Genomic DNA, 20,885 nt, shown 5'->3' on the forward strand with positions numbered 1-20,885 from the left:
TTTTTTTTTTTTTAAAGGGGCATTTGTGGACATATTAGGTAAAGCCAGTGCAATACCGAGGTACCTCAATTCTAAAAGGAGACTTTTCCAACCTTTCGAACTTCCCAAATCGGAAAGTTCCTAAGTACACCCCTAGTGGATTGTTCCTCTCCACATTCTTTCCAAACGATTATTAAATCCATAGTGCGCTTGACCATTTAAGGATATTTTAGCATTGAGAGAATACCTTAACAGTACTTTGGTATATAGAGCGTTTGCTCACCTTATCTCGTTTTGATTCTCACAGCAACCCACCGAAAACAAATGAAGTTTAAGAGTAAATGCCTTGCTCGAGGTCATACATGCAGTGTGAAATGCTGCGGCCAGACTTTGGGATGTAATGCAATCTGGTTTGATAGCATTCATTGATATCTAGCACTTGACACAAAGCGGCTTGGGTTTAGTATTTATAGAGTGCAAGGTAGTAATACTATATTGTTTTGGCTTTGGCACATTCTCTTGAGTTGTAGAGGAGAGCCTGTGTCTGCCTGTTTCTTGACTTTTTTCACTTCTGGTTCAGTTTGCGGACCTACTGCCTTAATCCTTTTAAGGAATATGTAAAAAATCTTCCACTTAAGTATTGAGAACTATACGGTTGGCTGGAACTATGATACATAATTTGAGAAAATTATTAGAATGCAACACAGGACCTAAATAAATGGAAAATAAGAAAGGTCCAGGGTCTATCCAGTAGGAATGTCAGAAAGAGAAACTAGAGAGAATGGCTGTGAGCCATATTCAAAGAATAATAACTAAGAATTGTTCAGGATTGTGGATTATTTGAATGCTCAGATTCAGGAAGCACTTACTCTTGAGCAGGTGTAAAATAAAGAATTCCATATGTGGTGGCACCTGGGTGACTCAGTGGGTTAAGCCTCTGCCTTCGGCTCAGGTCATGATCTTGGGGTCCTGGGATCCAGCCCGGCGTTGGGCTCTCTGCTCGGTGGGGAGCCTTCTTCCTCACCCCCCGCCTGCCTCTCTGCCTGCTTGTGACCTTTGTCTGTCGAATAAATAAGTAAAATCTTAAAAAAAAAAAAAGAATTCCACATGTGGACACATCCTGATGAAACTGCAGAACACCAAAGACTAAGAACTATTAAAAGCAACTTTTTTGTTGTTGTTAGAGTGGCTTTTTTTTTTTAGTTTTAAATAGAATAAAATATACATAACACAAAAAAATTATCATCTTAACTATTTTAAAGTGTACAGTTCAGTAGTGTTGAGTATATTCACATTGTCATGCACCCAATCTCCATAACACTTTTCATCTCGAAAACCTGAAACTCTACACCCATTAAAAAACAACTCCCCATTTAACTCTCCCCTCAGCACCTGGCAAGTGCCATACTTTTTGTCTCTATGAACATGACGACTTTAGGACCTCATGTAGGTGTTATCTCTTACAATATTTATCTTTTTGTGACTGACTTAATTCACTTAGCATGACACCCTGCAGCCTCATCCATATTGTAGTATGTGTCAGAATTTCCTTTCTTTTTAAGGCTGAATAACATTCCCTTGTGTGCATATACCACATTTTACTTATTCATTCATCTGGTGATGGACACTTGGGTTGCTTCCAACTTTCAGCTATTGTGAATGCTACTATGAATGTGATGTGTGCAAGTATCTCTTTGAGATCCTGTCTTCAATTCTGTTTATATATATCTGTTTATATATATCTGTTGGTATATATCCAGAAGTGGAATTGCTGGATCATATGGTAATTCTATTTTTTTTAAAGATTTTTTTTATTTAGTTGACAGAGAAATCACAAGTAGGCAAAGAGGCAGGCAGAGAGAGAGGGAGAAGCAGGTTCCCCACTGAGCAGAGAGCCCAATGCGGGGCTCAATCCCAGGACCCTGAGATCATGACCCGAGCTGAAGGCAGAGGCTTAACCCACTGAGCCACACAGGCACCCCAGTAATTCTATTTTTAAAAGCAACTTTTTCTCTCTCTCTCTGCCTGCCTCTCTGCCTACTTGTGATCTCTGTCAAATAAATAAATAAATAAATAAAATCTTTAAAAAAAAGCAACTTTTTAAAATGTGCTAATGACACAAGAAGAGACAAAAAGAAAATTAGAGGGTAACTGTACCTGGAAATTGGAATACACTAAATGTGTCTGATAAGAAGTAAGTGTTGGGCAGGTTGTGGAAAGGAACTATTTTTGACTGCTAAAAGTGTAAATGGTACAATTTCTTTGTTGTTGCTGTGGGTTTTTGTTTGTTTTTGAGAGAAAGAGGGAAAGAGGAGGGGCAGACAGAGAGTGAGAGAGAGAATCCCAAGCAGGCTCCACATCTGTACCAAACCCAGTGTGGGGGCACTTGATCCCAGGACCCAGAGATCATGACCCGAGTTGAAATCAAGAGTCAGACACTAAGCCAACTGAGCCACCCAGTTATATACCTGGTATAATAACTTTGTTAATTGGCTATGGAAAAGACAACTGATGATGGTTTTAGTTAGATTGGCTATTCACATAAAAAATGAAATTAGATTCTGACCTCCACTGCAAGTAAAACTGAATTCCAAATGAAGTAAATGTTCCCTCTCTCACTATCTCTTGCTGTCTATCTATCATAAATAAATAAAATCTTTAAAAAAAACTACTTGAATGAGCAATCATTAAAAATCCTGAAACAGAAGTTATTGAGAGTATAAGCAATATAATAGAAGCTACAAATAAGAACCAAATGGAAACTTTATAACTGAAAAAGAAAATAGCTGAAATATAAAACTGCAAAAAATCAGCAGTAGGATGAAGATGAAAGAGGAAAGAGTTGGTGAACTTGAGGAAATCTCAGTAGAAATTATTCAGTCTTAACTACAGGGAGAAGAGTTGACAAAAACCAACCAACCAACCTCAGGAGTAGAAGACAACAAAAGAGATGCCATTTTGTGTCATCAGAGTCCCGGAAGGAAAGGAAGGGGAGTATAGATGGTTCTGAAAAAGACTTGAAGAAATAATCGTTTTCCAATCTTCACAAAAGACAGTTTCATAAGAGAAGGGTATGATGAGGAAAATAATGTCTCAAAGGCTCTGAGGTTGGGGTATAATGAAAAAGACTGTTGAGAAACACTAATCTAGAGCACTAACACCACAAAGAGAACCCATTAGATAACACTTATTTCCTGATAGAAGAAGAATGTACCACCATCTATGAAAGAGTTCTAAAAAAAAAAAAGGAAAACAAAGTGGAACCTGACCTGATAAAGCCCATAAAGTAGCAAATAAACAGGAAATACAGAAATACATTAAATCTACCACCTGGACAAAATTAGCAAAATGTGGCTATGGACAAAAAGCAACAAGACAAAAACAAAAAAACAAAGCCCTTTTCTTCAACAAAAAGAAAATAAATTGCACTGGGGGAAAAAAGGAATGGAAAGAATTCTACAGAGAAAAGGGCACTTAACAATACATATTTTTAAAAACAGACCAAAAAACCGTGATTTATTTTGGGTGCTAACACCACTTAGGAGACGCATGAAAGTGATTGCCATCAAGTAGAATATGATTAGAGTATTCACCTTTTTTAAAATTCTGGAACGAAACATATCACTTAAGATAATTAGATTTTAAAGGAGGTCTTTAGACAAATTATCTCAAAAAATGTAATGTACCAAAGATAAAGTTAGAGAGCAATATATCAATCACAAAATGTTGCAAATTTTATAAAACAGTGTTGCTGATAATTAAGATCTGCCCTTGAAGATAGAAAATCCTTGAAATAACAAAAATGTGACAAAAAAGAACAGTACTCCCAAGTGGATATAAAAAGGGAGTTGAAATTTTAGCAAACTAGTCATGAAGTGAACATTCATTAGGCTATACAGTTATTTTTATACAGTGATCCATATTTGCATTATATTTTTCAATTAAAAATGGTTTAAAAATAACCACAAAAGTTCCCTTCTTCTAAGTAAGGCAAACATATACATACAAATAGAAACCACTGAAATTGCACAGAAATATTTGCTTGTAAAAAGAACACTTGTTATCTGGGATATGTGTATATTAATATTATAAAACATCTAAGTAAAGGCATAAAATTAAAATACTCTTCATAGAGAATGGGGAACTCTAAATTGAAAGCTATTGTTATAAAGCAATGTATTATGTGAGGAAGAAATGATAAATAGTAGAGAACTTCCAAGATCATTTTGATGTTCCAGACTGACATAGTCTCATCATGAACATGAAACCTAACTTGTCTTAATTAGAGAGTTCTAAACATACTGGGGATATTTTAAAGTGAAATATGCTAAATGGAGGCATTTTGATAACTTTCAAGTGTAACCAGGTGTGTTCCCTGGTACTTTACGCTCATTAGTTTGCAAAATGTGTTTCATCTCATTCCTAAATAAGAACTCACGTTTTCCTTTTTATTTATTTTTTTCCTTTGAAAGGTTATTGAATTCATTGGAGAATGAGTGCTGTCCTAAATTTGGTGAGTCAAGAATATACCGTACTTGTTGAAAATTGATTTCAAAACTAGACTTAATGGGATATCATACTGGGGTGCCTGGATGGCTCAGTCGGTTAATTGTCTGACTCTTGATTTCACCACTCAGGTCATGATCTCGGGGTTGTGGGATTGAACCCACAGTCGGGCTCTGTGTTCAGCGCGGAATCTGCTAGTCGCTCTCTCTCTTTCTCTTTCTCAAATAAATAAATAAAATCTTAAAAAAATATATACCATACTCTGCTATTCGGTAAATTAAGCTGTATACTTTTCTCAAGATTATAATTTCTTGATAATAACCAATAATTGGCTAATTTGATGAGAATTGTTTTCATTCATTGGTTTAATAGAGAAAAAGTAAGAAATTACCAGTGTATTTTAGAGTTTCTCTAATGAGAATTCAGAAGGACTTCAGGGTCTTCATGGAATCAAGCTTTGAACTTTATGGCAAAAATGAAAGTAATTGGGAATGATTATACAGTCTTGATGCTTATTTTTCTTTACACAAAGTAATGGTTTTGCTTATCGGTTTGTTTTAAAGATTTTATTTATTTATTTGACAGAGAGATAGAGAGCACAAATAGGCAGAGCCGCAGGCAGAGGGAGAGGGAAAAGGAGACTCTCCGCCAAGCAGGAGGCCTGATGCTGGGCTCTGAGATCCCAGCACCCTGGGATCAGAACCCAAGCCGAAGTCAGACGCTTAACCTACTGAACCACCCAGGCCCCCCTACACAAAGTAATGTTTAGTCAGTTTCTCAAAGATTGGCACTCATCTCTCTGGCTGTACAAGATTAGCTTTTAAAAGTCATTTCTGACATTTTATTGTCATTGAAAAATATGAACAATACAACTAACCCTCAGCTTGCTGATGTCATTGCCTAGAACAAAGCCAAGTTCAAAAATAATGTTAATTATAGGGCAACTGGGTGGATCAGTCCTTAAGCCTCTGGCTCTTGATCCCAGCTCAGGCGTTGATCTCAGGGTCGTGTGTTCAAGCCCCATGTTGGGCTCCATACTGGGTATGGCACCTACTTAAAAATAATTTTTAAAAAAGATGTTAATTAAATGGTTAATTTAATGTGGCAAAAAGTGTGATGTTGGTTATAAATGACTGGCTTGGAGAGCCTGATGTATCAGCATCCCAACAAGCCTTGATTTGAAGAAGAAGAAACCTGAGTTCCAGCTCTGGCTCAACCTATCGTCCTCCATTCAATTCTTCATATAGTTACTAGTTGAAAATTTATTTCAGTGTTCATTTTGAGCTAGATACTGTAGAATATCCAAATATTTGAAATTGACCATAAGTCTGTGAGGGATGATGCACTTTACTATAGACTCCTGTTTCCTCAAATGAGGGACTGTAATGAAGTTCATCCTGCTTCTCTACTATTACATAAAATACCACTGAATTTATGGAATAACACTGCCAGTGAATGATAATGGATGGTTCCCATATTTAAGAGTCAGCCTGTGATGGTCTGGTTGTGTCTGACCATCGAGGCCTTGGTAACATGCCTGTTAGGTTCTGAAAGCTTTCTTGAGTGATTTATTTTGGGGCCACTCCATTCCAGCTTTTATGACTTGGAGTTTCTGTGATTCTCTGTATAGAAATCTACCAGTATCAGTCATTTTGGCTGGGTGCGTGTTCCACTTAATCTTTATAAAACACTCTCCTTTAAAAATCAACACTAATCACTGGGCTCCGGGAGCATAAAGGGGATTTGGTTTTAATATGACAAAATGATTCTTGGAAGGGCACGGGAGTCGGGGTAATAGTGAAACTGATGTTTTGTATGAGAATGCATGTGAGTTGCTCGCAACGCTCTGCAATGCGAGAACTGGTGGGCTGTCAGACTTCTAGTATACAGGCCTAGTTATCAGAGTCTTCTGCTCCTCTAGGAACTGTTTGCACTAAAAATAACCAACCTGGGAGAGCTCTCTATCAGACCCTGGGACTTTATATTACTTTCTTCTTTTCTTTTTTAAAAAATTTTATTTATTTATTTAACAGAGAGAGGGAGGGAGAGAGAAAGCACACAGGCATGGGGAGCAGCAGGCAGAGGATGTGGGAGAAGCAGGCTCCCTGTGCCCAATGTGATGTAGGGCTCCATCCCAGGATCCTGGTATCATGATCTGGGCCTAAGGCAAGACACTGAACCCATCAAGCCACCCAGGCACCCCTGGGATTTTACATTGCTTATAAGCTAACAAGTTAGCCTGTTTCACACTCAGGAATGCTGGAAGGAGACATGAGGTGCCTGCTCTGAATCCAAGGACTCTCTTACATGTAGCTCACCGGCAGCATGAGCTTTGTTCTGGTTTGCTTCTGTTCTCCATGTCCCCCAAGTCCCACAGTAGAGAGTCCGGGGGTCCAGCTCGGGGTCTGCACACACAGTGGGTTACGGTATAGGGAGGAGCACTGTGCTCAGGCATCTATTGCTTTTACAGGTAGTGGAAGCAAGGAGAGGCATTACCTCAACCCTTAAAGTTGCTCTTGGCAGACACACCCCAAGGAATGGTCTGGGTGAAGAAAGACCTTGTGCTCTTGGCCTACCCCAGAACATGTCCTGACGCTCAGGGCTCGTTATGGACTACCTCTCCCCCTGTACCTCTAACTCGAATAATCTTTAGTTCTGTGACGAATTCCCATTTCCTTCCTCCAGCCTAACCCAATTATTTCAGGGAAATACTACAAGATGTCTGTCTTGTAAAGTGATGGTGGGAGGCCTAGAAGGCAAAGTGGAAGAGAAGCACACGAGTCTGCATGAGAAAGAAAGGGTAGGACTCCAAAGCAGCCTCAGTAGGAGAGTCAGTGGCACAGTAACAAGTGTGTTTTAAAAATAATTCGTATTTTGTAGCTGTTTTGGAGTCCTACCCGTTCTTTTTCACTGTTTCACCACACTTTGCAACAATTGGAAGGAAGGACAAAGTTCTTGGGAGTTTGTTTTAAAATAATGGTTGAAATGAATAACTTTCCAGATAGTAATACTCATCACAGCAAAAGCACATGAAAGCGCCCTCAATTTGAAGCAGAGTTTGTTCTTTTCTAGTGAAGGCAGAAGACAAGAGAAAGCCTGGCTAGTCAGGGGTGAGTAGTAGCCTCTGTGTCTGGTCTACGGTCTGATGACAACACATTTAAATCAGTTCAAGTCCCCTTAAAACTGTAGCAGAAATAGGTCCTCAAGTTGAGGAAAGCACCCAGAATGCCTTGTTCCTTATCCTTATGAGAGAATTGTGGGTTTTGAGTTTCTTTATGTAGCACAGGCAGCAACTTATAAGAAAATATAATGTAGTTTTCACTCTGGGAGAAAATTGATAGGGCCATCTGGAGTTCATCCTTCTTTCAGAAGTTTCTTCAGAGGTGATCTCTCTGGATCTTTAAGTGTCAGGGCATTAATTTCACTTAGAGCATTGTTCCTCCCTTCCAAAGAGTTTTCTGTTGAAATAAATTTTAATATTTTTGTCTAACAAGCATCTCTGGCCACAGCCCAACTCAGTATTTTAACATTTCTTGCAAGGATCTCTATGGCTTTGGATTGAATGTGAAAGTCTGTTGTCTCCTCTTAGCATTACCTCATAAAAGCCACTGGCCCTTTTTGTGCTGTGAGGGGTCATCTACAGGAGCGGGAAATATAGCGCTTATCCTAAAGTTCTATTGGGAAGATGAAATAAAAATACTTGAGGGAAATTTGCCTGGCATGGTGGTCTGTAAGAACTAATTGTATCTAAAACCTCCTATACCTGACGCCTTAAATTCCTTGAGGGTACAAGTCAATCTTCATCATTAATGAAGCTCCATTACCATACTTGGGTTTATGGACACATGTGTGTCCATAAATGCAGGTTGAATGTGTGAATGAATGAATGAATGTTCTGCCACTTTTTCTGTCTGCATTAGAATGATGCATTCTAGAAAGATGATACTGTATTTCCACAATGTCTTTCCACCTCAGAGCTCACTTGACTTTCTGTCAAATGACCTCACTGCTCCTTATCCTATCCCAGTGAGAGGGCAGAGAAGCCAAAGAAGTAATTTTCCTTGTGGTTCTAGTCAGGACTCGTCACACTTTCAGAACATTAGGCACACATGAAACATCACCTGTAGTGACAACCAGTATGACCTCATCACAACATATCCCTCTGACAATTGCCAGGAGATACACAGAATAAGCCTAAAGACACCACGAATGCCATTTTGGGGCCATAAATAAGGAACAACTTGATTGCATGTATTTGCCTTTGAGATGGTACGCTAGTGACCTCTAGTGGCAAAATTGATTCAAGATGTTTTCTATTTCACAACAAAAAATTTTACTTCATTACAACAATCCTATGTTTTCCCTTCGTTTATTAACATTTTCTACTTGTAGAATAACCTGAATTATGCACAGTGATTTATATCTGTTAATATCCAAATATTATTTTTGCATTTCAAATAATCATAGAACTTTTGAGATGAAAGAATTCTCAAAGGGATTTATTGGTTTTATTTCTTCATGTGCTGAAAATGAGCCCCAGAGAAATAAAGTGACTTGCCTGAAGTCTTACCCCAGGAGTGGGACTAAAAGTCTAATGAGTCTAAGGGTCTTTCTGAACTCTGGAAAGCTGCACCCCCAGCTGACATCTGAACTCATCATGAGAGACTCCCAAGTGAGAACAACCCAACTAAACCCTTCCTGAATCTCTAAGCCACAAAAACAGTGAGCAAAATAAAGTGAATGTTGCATTATAACACAAGTTCTTGGATATATTACACAGCAATGATTATCAGAGCAAAGAATTTATTTAGGAACTTTTTTGGACTCTATAAAAAGTACTCATTGAAAAATACAAAGTGATGTATGCTTCTGAAATACTCATGGAATCTCGGTTGACCTATTAGCAGGCAATAATAGCAGTTCTAAGAAATCGAGGAGCTCTTGGTGAAAATGAACACATATTCTAATTGATAGAAATATAAATTCTCCTTTCATTAGACTTCAGATTTTAAATATGTAAAATTTGAAAATTTGGATCAAAATAGGGACATACATGTTCTGCGTCCTATAAAAATCTATGAAGTCCTTTAAAAGTGAGTCAATGTCAATTGAACAGTGTATTTTGAGCTCCTAATGTGTGAGTCATTTGAGAGAATATTGAAGTCTCTCAAAGAGTTTATTATCTATTTGTAAAGATACATAGGACCCACACTAGATAGAACAAGCATAAAAGAGGGCGGTACTAAGTATGATAGAACTTTGAAGAGAAGAGAGAGTAGTTGGGCTGTGTTAGGAACACACAGAACATTTGGAGAGGCATGTGACGACATTTTTCTGACTAGTCTCCCAACTGTAAATTCCCTGAGAGTTGGCAGTGCTTTTGCCACAATTTCTACTATATATCCAATACCTGCCCCATAAGAGGGTCCAGTATAACAAGCCAAATTAATAGTTGAATGATACATGTGTGGAGGTAGTGGGAAATAAATTGGATATCGAGAGTTTGGACCAAAGAGAATTAATAGATGAACGACTAAATGAATGATTCAGCTGAAGAGGGTATGGAAAGCCAAGCAGAAATTTGCTAAGATAAATTCCTAAGGTGGTAAGTGACATGTTTTCTAGAAAAATTTGTATAGACATAGTTTGCAGGAGAAATTTGGTAGGAAGAGACTTTACAGCAAGAAGAGTACATAATAACAGCAGTAATAGCAAACAGTTATTGAGTTCTATTTGTAAGGTGCTGAACTGAGCACTGAAAATATCTCATTCAATCCTCACCATAATCCTGTAAACTGGGCACTATGATTCCGTTTATTTTGCACATGAGGAAACTAAGATTCTGACGCGCTAAGTCATATGACAGTTGCAATCATGCAGCGTGAGAAGTAGAGGCAATGGAAATGGAGAAGAGGGAACATTACCAAAAAAACATTTTAAAGACAGTAAAAGCAGGCTGTATTGACAGATTAAATTAACTGGGGCAGATAAAGGTGGGAAGGGTCAAAGATGAGTATGGTTTTCAGCCTCAGGTTCTAGAAAATGATAGTACCTTGGTGCAGCTCTACCCTGAGGATGGGTTAGCTAGTAGTTCCTCCAGCCCTTTTTAGCCCAAGGTTCTGAGAGAGAATTAAGCCCTCCTAAGGTATCCATTGTATGCAAGAAATGGTCTCCTTGCATTTAGAAAGGTACTAGTTTTATGGTATCCTTGGAGTGTTGAGAAAGTAGTCCCACATCCTTTTCTGTGCTTCATGGTTCATTTCCTTGTTGAGAAAGGCTGAAATTATTTAGCAGATTTCCTTTGGAAAACTGTAACATTTACTTAGTCTATTTACCCTTGTCCTTCGCTGATCTAGTAAATCACCTCAAAAAACTGTTTAACTTTGACTATGAAAGTACTGGTTCTAAAGTTCTGACTTTGCCAAGTAATTTCCTAGCTCTGAGCGCCCAGATCATTCGATCACGCCGTCGATTGAATTTAATTGTTTTGCTTTTCTGTTTATTTTCTCTATAAAGAATTTTCTTGGAAAGAGTTTGTGCTTCCATCAGTAACTCTGCCTTTGTAAAACAATGACCAGAATCTAGACCTTGTCAGTTGGTCCCACTGTCCCACTATGTAGACAGTCCAGAATTTCTGGGGCTCTATAGGTACTGAAGCAATGACTGCTTCCCCTTTCCCTCCATGGGGTTGATGTCCTTTCCCTGCTTTGTAATCCATGGAGGCTGGGAAGGGCTTACCTCATGGTGACCTTTCACTGGGGAGTCCTGGGGCATTGAGCAGAACATCTGCAGAATCCTTGAGGTCATTCACCAAGCTGATGAAGTAAAGTTTCTACAGCCTCCCAACCATAAGTCATTCACCTTTTATGTCTTTTTTTTTTTTAAGATTTTAAGTGATCTTAACACCCAGTGTGACTTGAACTCAAAACCCTGAGATCAAGAGAGAGTTGAATTCTCTACCAACTGAGCCAGCCAGGTGCCCCTGTGTCTTTAACTTTTTAAACTTAATGAAATTCTCTGAGAGGGATTACTAGAACTGAGGTGGTGACAGAAAAAGAAAAATAACTGCTCTTTCAGGTAGAACCATAAAGAATTATGGGTGGATTTTAGTTAACTACAATACATAGTTCATATTTTGAGCTTATTTTTTGCATATTAGCAGTGAGAATTTTAAAAACTTCAAAAATAAGGGGAATTACACACATAATGTGTATTATATATACACATATTATTACTGTATTTGTACATAGATTTTTTGGGTACAAAAACCATATAAGAACATTGTACCATCTAGTGTCATCTGTGATAATAGATCACATTCATTCATCTTTCACTAGGTGCCACGTGTTTTCACAAGAACTATCTTGTTCAGTTCTTGCAAAATTTTTATGAGGTAGGCACTTGCTGTCCCCATGCTCTGGATGAAGAAGCCAAAGTTAGAGAGCTTAAATCACTTGCCCTGTGTTACCATGGCCATCTGAGCCAGGATTTAATTCCAGAGACTTCAACTGCAGAGCTTGGGGACTAATCATTACTCATTGCTGCCTGAAGAAAAGGCATACTCCATACATGAAAAACAACCAAGAGAAAACAGCCAACCATTAGCAACAGTGTTTGCATGGGAGCAGTTAAAAACTTAGCAGCAATGATTGCAACTATTACAAATTACAAGTGCTTAAGCCTAAATTTACCTGAGCCATGGACTTCTTTTCCATGTACTTAAAATAATAAAACTGAAACTTTTCAAAAAGTAATTATTCAACTCAGATTAGACAGGTATTGCTTTATCTCCAAACCCTTAAGTCAACAACCAATAGGGAGCGTGGTGAATGTTGGAATGAGAAGAACGAAAAGTGTGAAGGTTAGGCCATGAGAACAAGATGGAGAATAAAAGGAGGACCTAGAACCTCTTAGATGTGTGAGAGAGAAGATGGGATAGAGGATAGAACAAGACCACACAGGGCTATCAAGAGAGGATAAAAGGCAAGGTAAAGAACAGAGTGGATTAAAAAAAAAAAAATTGTTGAGGGGATGAAGAAAAGGGCGGGGGGAGTGAAGATATGTAGTACAATGAATTAAAGATGTTACTATGGGGGCACCTGGGTGACTCAGTTGGTTAGGCGTCTGCCTTCAGCTCAGGTCATTCTTCTGGCATCCTGGGATAGAGTCCCGAGCCCCATGTCAGGCTCCCTGCTCAGTGGGAGTCTGTTTCTCCCTCTTCCTCGGAAACTCCCACCTGCTTGTGCTCTCACACACCCTCTCTCTCTCTCAAATGAATAAATAAAAAAATCTTAAAAAGAGATTCTACTATGAATTGATTTTTCCTAGTGTTGAAAATGAGACCAAATGTGCTGAAGTGTTTTTCTTAAAACAAGCGTAGGAGGAAGGTTATGAAAAGTAGTATAACGAAATGACAAAGACAGCTGGTTCTGCCCTGTATCACTCTGACATTTTGTAAGGGTGTTCTATCTTACATGCAAGTGAAGGTCATAATCCTAACCTAGATTCTGAATTTGAAACCCACATGAAATACCAGTGTTTGGTTTATAAACATCCCATCTCCTGAGAGAAGTAAAGTTTCCCTTAAAGAAATTACGGCTAACACCTTTGGGGATCCCAGGCACAGGATGATAGGAACAAGTGCTCTCTACATCCGGTGGCCATTCTCTTCAGGAGGAGCGCAGCTCGAGGCTCAGACCAGATGCGCCAAAGTTACATTACAGCCTGAACTGAGTGCCTCGTACATCGTAGATTCTATTGAATATTTGTTAAATGGATGAATAACTAAAGAGTATTCAGTTTTTCCTTGCTGGTCATCCTTCCCTATCTCTCTTTTCTTACGCTAAGAATTATAACCCAGTCAATAAAGTTAGGACATCATGAGTCTATTATAAATAAATACATACGTACATAGTTTGATGTGAAAATATTTTGTCTCAAAATTATAGAGAAGAAATAAAGTGAATATAAGTGAGAATTTTAATAGCTCAAGGCCATAGGAATAGAATCTATATACACTTAATTAAAACACCATGTATGAAAGATTTCAAAACACTATGTAGCTCTTCCTCTTCTCTTTCTCTAAGGATATACTGACGATTATAACCCATGCAGTAAATTAGGAAACCGTGAGTTTGCTTTGGTGTAGATAAATATATAAAGAGAGAGAGATGTGAAATGGAATATTTTCATTGTCTCAAAATATCTCACTCCAAAATACTGGCTGATTGCTAAAAGAGAAAGGAGTAAGATACCACCATAATCAAAGGATCCAAGTTAATCTCACTAGTAAAAGGGCAAATGGAAATTACATACCACCTGATAGGATGCAGTGAGAAGGACACAGCATCACTTCTGTGAGATTCTTGCCAAACTTATTGATCTTGAGGAATATTTTATAAAATTACCACCTTGTAATCCTTAAAGTGTCATGGTCGTGAGAGTCAAGTACAGGTTGAGGAATTGTTCCAGATCATAGGAGACCAAAGAGACATGCTGCCCAAACGCAATTCATGATTCTATTAGGTGATGCTGTCAAGGCAACGGGGACAAGAATGCTCTTGGCAGATGGGCCGGTAGGAATGTGCGAACGTCATTCTCCTGGTTTTGTTGTCTGTGTTGTGATTATGAAGGAGGAAGTTCTGGGATGTAGGAAATACACACTGAGCCATCCAGAGATGGCAGAGCAGTGGGCTGGCAACTTGCTCTCAAATAATTCAGGAAAAAGGAATCCTTTTTAAGGTACTTGCAAATTTTCTCTAGTTGAGATTGTTTCCAAATTTAAAAAGCAAGATATGATTGTGCTGAAGGCTGTACTTAAGATTTCTGTCTCATCTGCCCTGCTCTTCTGTGCCTGTGTGTGTCTGTCTGTCCTAAACTGAAGTTTGCCCCATTTTGCATGTTCTCTAAGAAAACTTTCTGCGCACATCACTAAAAATGCAAGAGGCAGTTTGTGATGTTTTGATGGATGTCCCTAATCCTAGCCTTGGTAATTTCACAGGCCTCTCAAGATCAGCACTCACGTTAGAATTAATATCTTACTTGCATAGAGTAGGAAAACTCTTCATGTTTATCTTATTTTTAGAGAGGAAATTATTGCATAAGTATAACATGGAAATGTAATAACCTACAATCCCTTCACACTAATAAATATATTTTTCCGAGTTCTCGTCCCATCCTAGTCCATATATATAAATTACCTTCACGTGGCTGTAGTCACAACATAGATACAATTTTATATTCTAACTTTCTTGTCTCAACATATTCCAATATTGTCAGAGAGCCTCTGGGGCGCTTCTTGCCCTCTGATTCTATGATTACATTTTTGAAACACTGACCTCACAGTATAACTTGGGGACCACATTTCATTATTCAATAGCTGCAGCATGGGCACTTATTGCTTCTACCTGGTCGGTATAAGGTGGTTATACTTTCTATCTAGTAACGTCTATTCAGACGCATTGTCATTTCACAAAGGCTTTGAAGTCCCTGAGACCTGGGCTGGAAGCCCAGCTCTGCTTTGTACAAGTCACTAACCCTTTTTGAGCCCTGCTTTTCAGTTTGAAAAGTAGGAATAATATCAATCACATGGTATTTTTGAGGATTAAATAATATGATGAATGTGGAGTTCTTGACACAGTGCCTGGTATGGATTCAGTTCTCAGTAAATGTTTGTTATCATCATTTATCTAGGAGACACATGACTAGTGAGTAAAAGGTGGGCTTAGTCCAAGTACTTTAATTTCATGACTCTCAGTTGTGAGGAATGGTAGGTTATTTTTCAGACGGTATCACGCATCCAAAGAGTTAACTAAGATTTATAAAGAAACCAACTGATTTTCTAAGCATTACCAGAACTGAGAACCTGTAGGAAACCTAGAGTAATAGCTGATTAATCCTCTTTCTCGAACACCTGCTTTGGTCTTACTTCCTCTCCCACGAAAAAAAGAAAAAAAAAAGAATTAGTTGAAAAACAAAACAAAACTCTTAAAAGATGTAATCATTGGAACATGACAGAAATACTACACATACAGTTTGCTTTTTTTTTTTTCCAAAGATTTTATTCATTCATTTGATAGACAGAGGTTACAAGTAGGCAGAGAGGCAGGCAGGGGGAGAGGAGGATGCAGGCTCCCCGCTGAGCAGAGAGCCCTGAGCAGAGCCCTGAGCAGAGACCCTGAGATCATGACCTGAGCCGAAGGCAGAGGCTTTAACCCACTGAGCCACCCAGGCACCCCTACAGTTTGCTTTTAAAAAGTGATCAGTTGGCTGTGAATTTGCCTAATTCCTTCATAGTCAGATGACTACACACTATGGGGAGAGGATGATGTCCCAACTTACAAAATAGGCCAATAAAGGAGCTACTGTTTGTGTTAATACACATTCTGTAAAAACAAAAACAAAAGCAAAAACAAACTATTCTTGGAGAAATTCCTTGAAATACAGGCTCTCCCTGGACAATTGTATGCTTAGGGATCACAGTATGTAACAGAGAGAGCTTGGCTGAGAAATTTGATATATTTAGGGGCCAATCACCACTGTTAACTATGACTGAATCTCTCAAAATATACATCAATTATACTTTATTTACAGAAATTCTGGTTTTTTTCCACCATTTTAAAGCAGAAGGAACAGGATTCCTCTGTGTAAGTTGTGGAGCGCTATAATAGCACAAAGCCCAAGCTGTCTAAAATTCTAAAATAAAAAAGGATAAGAAACATTGTTGAAAAAAATCTTCTAAATATTTTTATAAGAGAAGCTTTCTGAAGGGTTATCATGACCTTAGAAAAACCCACTAACCTTGCCATTAAGAAGGAAAATGAAAGTAAAATTTCACGTGGACGAACAGATAATAGTAGTTTTTTGTCCACTGGGAAAAGGTAATAAAGATTCTCAGGAGGGATAAAAAAGGAAGAGTGTGTTTTAAAATGCAAGCTTTTTCAAACAGCTTTTTTACTAACATCATGCTACCAGACATGAGAGAACCACGCATGTGCACAGCCAAGTGCTCTGAGCCAAAGTCATTAAGCTGACAATGAATTGTGTGTGTGGAGAAACAAGGGAACAATGATTAAATGGGGAAGAAAGCCAGTGAGGGCTGAAAAGAAGCGGCTGTTGGCCCGGTGCAACCCAGGAAGGCTGGTGGAGGGAAGACTCAGGTCACTGGAACAGAAAGAAAACTGTTCTCCCGAACCATACATGTGTGCTGCCACCGAGTCCCTTTCGTTTCCAAAGTCAAGGATTGAAAATGAATGCTAATGTCTATCCGTGCAAGCAAAACATGTCTTTCTGGAACAGTTTTCACAGTAACTGGTTCTGTGATTGATATACATATTATTTCTAGCAGGGTCGCTTATAGCTTTTGGATCATTGAAAATTTTTATTCTGAGGGAGAGGAGTTCAATGGAAGCTGGTTCATCCAGTTTGTCCTATTCTTCTAGAGTTATCCTCCCTATCTATACACTTCACATTCTCTTTAAAGGCTCAAAGAGAGCCTTGAAAGGGTTGCTTGAGGGAACTCCAAGGGTCTTTAAGGAAACCAGGCTCTGACCCTAACTGAACAAGTCAAGCAGACAGGAGACCTGTGAGAAGTGTGTCCAAAGCTGATTCAATCCCACTGGAGCCTTGATGAAAGGAAGGTCCCAATGTTGGAAAATAACGAACTCACTCCCTACTCCACAGGAAAATGACCAGGGGAAAGTCAACATCTCACTGGGTCATGAGCTCAGGTAAATAAAATTCAGTCTTGATTTTTTTAGATTGTGGATTTGTCTTTAGAAAAAAAAAATTAGCACAGTTACAAAGGATTTTGTATAAACATAAAAGATTCTTGCTCCCTTTTTTTATTGTTAATCTAATGAAGAATAAAAAAACCATTGCTGATACAAGGCAGCTGATGGATGGTTTTGTCTTTTAAAGGAAGAGTCAAAATATTAATACTTCTCCTTTGATGAGAAAATGAGAGAACACTCTAGATTCCTGAAAACATTTAGATATTGCCCTAACACTCTATTTCTTAAGCTTGTTTATTAGAACTAGTTTTTGCATTATGCTAGCTAATTTATTTCTGTTAAGTGGATTTCCTCTGATTGAAGATTTTTTGCAGACAGGGCATTTACAATTTCTAGCAATACATCAGTGACCCCAGAGCTGTGCCACTCTCAGAAGCTACTGAGAAGCAGAGTTAATCTCCTTTTTCTCATTGAATCTTTTGCACTAAGTCTCTAAGGCATTTTGCAGGGCCAGGGGACGCATTCCTAATGCCACTGTCCATATTATCATCAGCTTACAGGAACAGATATCCCACTCAACCAACGTCATTATCTATACTTATACGGATCCCACATGCCAATTAAGATTTGCTAAAACTTTTCTGCCATTGCTGGTGCAGCGAATACACTTGTTCAGTTCTCTTGCAAAACCATTTCTAGCATGCTAGAGATGAGCTTCCTTTGACATCTCTAAGGATGTCTGACTCTCTTTTAAATTAATATTCATGGCCAAACTTATCAGAGAGGGTACACAGGGATGACGTAGTTTCCCTACGTCAGGAAAAGCTTCACTTTTCCTGAGCAGCGCCCACGCAGACACTTGCCTCATCCTCGTGTACTTATTAACGATTTCTCCCCTCCTGGACTCTTCATCCACACACTATCCTCCCAAGAGGTCCAGCGTAACTGGCAAAGCCATTACCAGCAGCGCAGCCGGACACTGCAAACACTGGCTCCATTCACCATCAGAAAAGAAAGGCCGGCTCCCTTTTCAGGGACAGAACTCCTGCTATGGCTCAGTGTGTCTCCCAGCTGGAGAGCCACAAGTCTGTTTCCTTCTTTAGCTGTATTATAATGGAGGCTGAGATGAAAAGGAATACAGGCCCTTGATACCTTTTACTTGGAGTGCTAACTAATGCAGGGCCTCGTGTCTGATCTTCTGCTTGGCTGAGGGGATGGCAGATGGCCTTCTGAAAGCTTTTCAAACCCAGGCTGCTTTCAGCCAGGCATGAGGGGGGTATTGTTACATTTTCCGTATAGTGGTAGGAAGCGGCACGGAATAAAAGCCCACAACAATCGTGCCACTTCTCTGGGAGGCTTATTACAACCTTACAATGAGGGCTAATTGGCTGATGCCAAAAGCAGACGCAAAAGCAGCTTTGAATATTATTCAGGAGAGGTTTTGGAGAGCGGAGTCAGGAAGGAGGCTGAGACATAAAGGAGAAGAGTGACGGGAAGAATAGTAGCAGGGAGGGCGTGAGGGCCAGGACGAAGAGGAAATGGAGGAGCTGTATTATTTTTATCAGAGAAAAAAACCCATGCTCTTGTTTCCAGTTCATTCCCATCCACCACCTCCTCCTCCTCCCGTAAGCCTCCTTATCAGGAGGATGTCCACAGGCAGTCCTGGCTCACAGAGCAGCGGCCACAGGATGCTGCTGTTACCATGACAACTGATGTGGCCAAATCTTGGAGCCTTTAAAGAAACTTTTGTGTGAGCTCCTTGAAGTGGGCAGAGGAGGAACTAAAGTGTACTGAACACTCACTGGGTGCCAGGCGAGTTCAAGAAGCTTCTTTTTGTATTTCATTTAATCTTCAAAGCAATCCTGAGACCTATTCTTACGATCACTAGGAATGGGGGAAACTGAGGCTCAGGGATGTCCAGCAACTTGCATTAAGGTCTAACAGATCCAAATCCAGGCATTTCTGATTCCAAAGTTCAAGTCCTTCCCACTACACACCACCCTGAGCCAATTCTTCAAACAGCCAGGTCCTATCTACTACCTGACTTGGGATATAGTAGGTGCTCAGTAAGTGTTTTCTGAAAACAGCACTAAACTGATCCAAGACGGAAGATAGGAAATAAACTCTATAAAGTGTAAATAACTTAGGAGAGCTGACCCTGGGAGATGGTTTTCAGCTAGGGACTGTCTAATGGGCCCTCACCCCAATACACACATACACTCAGTAGGAATTCTTTGGCAAAAACTGATGTGGGAAACAAAGCAGAAGAAAAATTATTAAATTTCCTTACTACCTACAGCCCACCGACAAGTCCTCAAAACAGACAGAGTGACATTCCTCTAGGGACTCAACTGCTTTGATGTTGCTGCTTTCCTAAGGGCAAAAGGCAATCCTAGCCTGACTCCCTCCCCACCCCCCAATCCTTTTGTATGTTAAACATATAAAAATTCCTTTAGAAATTTTCTTTATCTCTAAACCCCCCAAAGATAGGTGTTTGCAATTACCACCCCACCCCACCCCAGCACGCATACAGCCAACCAATACACATCTGAAGGGTCTCATGACTAAAATTTTATTAGAAGGTAATAAATGACCTTTTCCCAACAATAGCTAGCCACCTCAAGGTCCTGGAAACCTTGCTTCCAAAATCCCTTAGAGATTTACTGTTATCCCTAACCCCCGCCCACTTGAAAGTATGCAATGGGCCACTCCTCATGACCCCAGTGCGGCTGGGTCTGCCCACGGGTCCTATCCCTGTGCTTTAATAAAACCACCTTTTTGCACCAAGATGTCTCAAGAATTCTTTCTTGGTCATTGACCTCAAACCCTAACATCTTTCCTACCTGAAAAACGTATTGTCTATTTTGTGCCAGACACTGCGCCAGGTTCTGGAAGCACAGACATTTTAAAACCCAGACTTTGTCTCCTGGCAGTTCACCGTTTATCGGGGAGGTCACATATGCATCAATTACAATATGCTGTGAAAAAATGTAAGTAGAGGTAAGCTTGTGGTTCTCGGGAAGGAGAAAGGAAACCTAATTCGGACTGGGAAGGTCACAGAAGACCTCCTAGAGGAGACAATGCCTCAGTGGGTTCTTAAAGGATGAGCAGGAATTAGTTAGCAAAAGAAGGGTGAGTGGTATTATTCCAGGCAAAGAGAACAGCATGAACGAACTAGAGGCATGAAATAACGTGTGCCTAGAACATGGTTTCCTACGGAGCCCAAACCGTGTGGCAGGAAATGGCACTGAAGTGAAAGCTCAAGCCAAGCAGAGGGAAACTTTAAATCCCATGCTAAGAGTCTTGGACTTCATCCAGCAAGGGATGCAACACAGTGATTGTTCTCTGCAGGGAGAGGGAATGATATGGTCGGTGTGGAGGATTGATTTGAAGGGATGAGAAGTGAAATAGGAAGAACAGTTGGGAAGTTGATGCTGTGGTTTATGTGGGAGATAAACAAGGCCTTGTTCAGGGAAGTGGTGGTAGGGATAGAGAAGGCCAGATTTATCTGAGAGACAGTTTCAAGGTCAAGTGAACAGGCATCAGTGATGGATTGGATGGTGAGCGATGAGAATGGAATGATGACGTATAAATTTCTAGCTTAAGAAACTGGGTAGATGATGGGACCGTTCATTAAAACTGTGAATCAGGAGTGGGGCGCCTGGGTGG

At 39.5% G+C, this 20,885-nt stretch overlaps 1 long non-coding RNA gene across 1 annotated transcript in view; it reads left to right on the top strand.

Annotated features, from left to right (window-relative positions):
* LOC123937161 overlaps positions 1-20,885 on the top strand; it is a 57,879-nt gene that overhangs the window by 377 nt on the left and 36,617 nt on the right. The window contains exon 2 of the long non-coding RNA XR_006817427.1: positions 4,452-4,492. This is a non-coding gene — a long non-coding RNA (uncharacterized LOC123937161). The remainder of the gene's footprint in view (positions 1-4,451; positions 4,493-20,885) is intronic.

Source organism: Meles meles, chromosome 2 (assembly GCF_922984935.1).
Source record: "Meles meles chromosome 2, mMelMel3.1 paternal haplotype, whole genome shotgun sequence".
NCBI classification, from domain to species: domain Eukaryota; kingdom Metazoa; phylum Chordata; class Mammalia; order Carnivora; family Mustelidae; genus Meles; species Meles meles.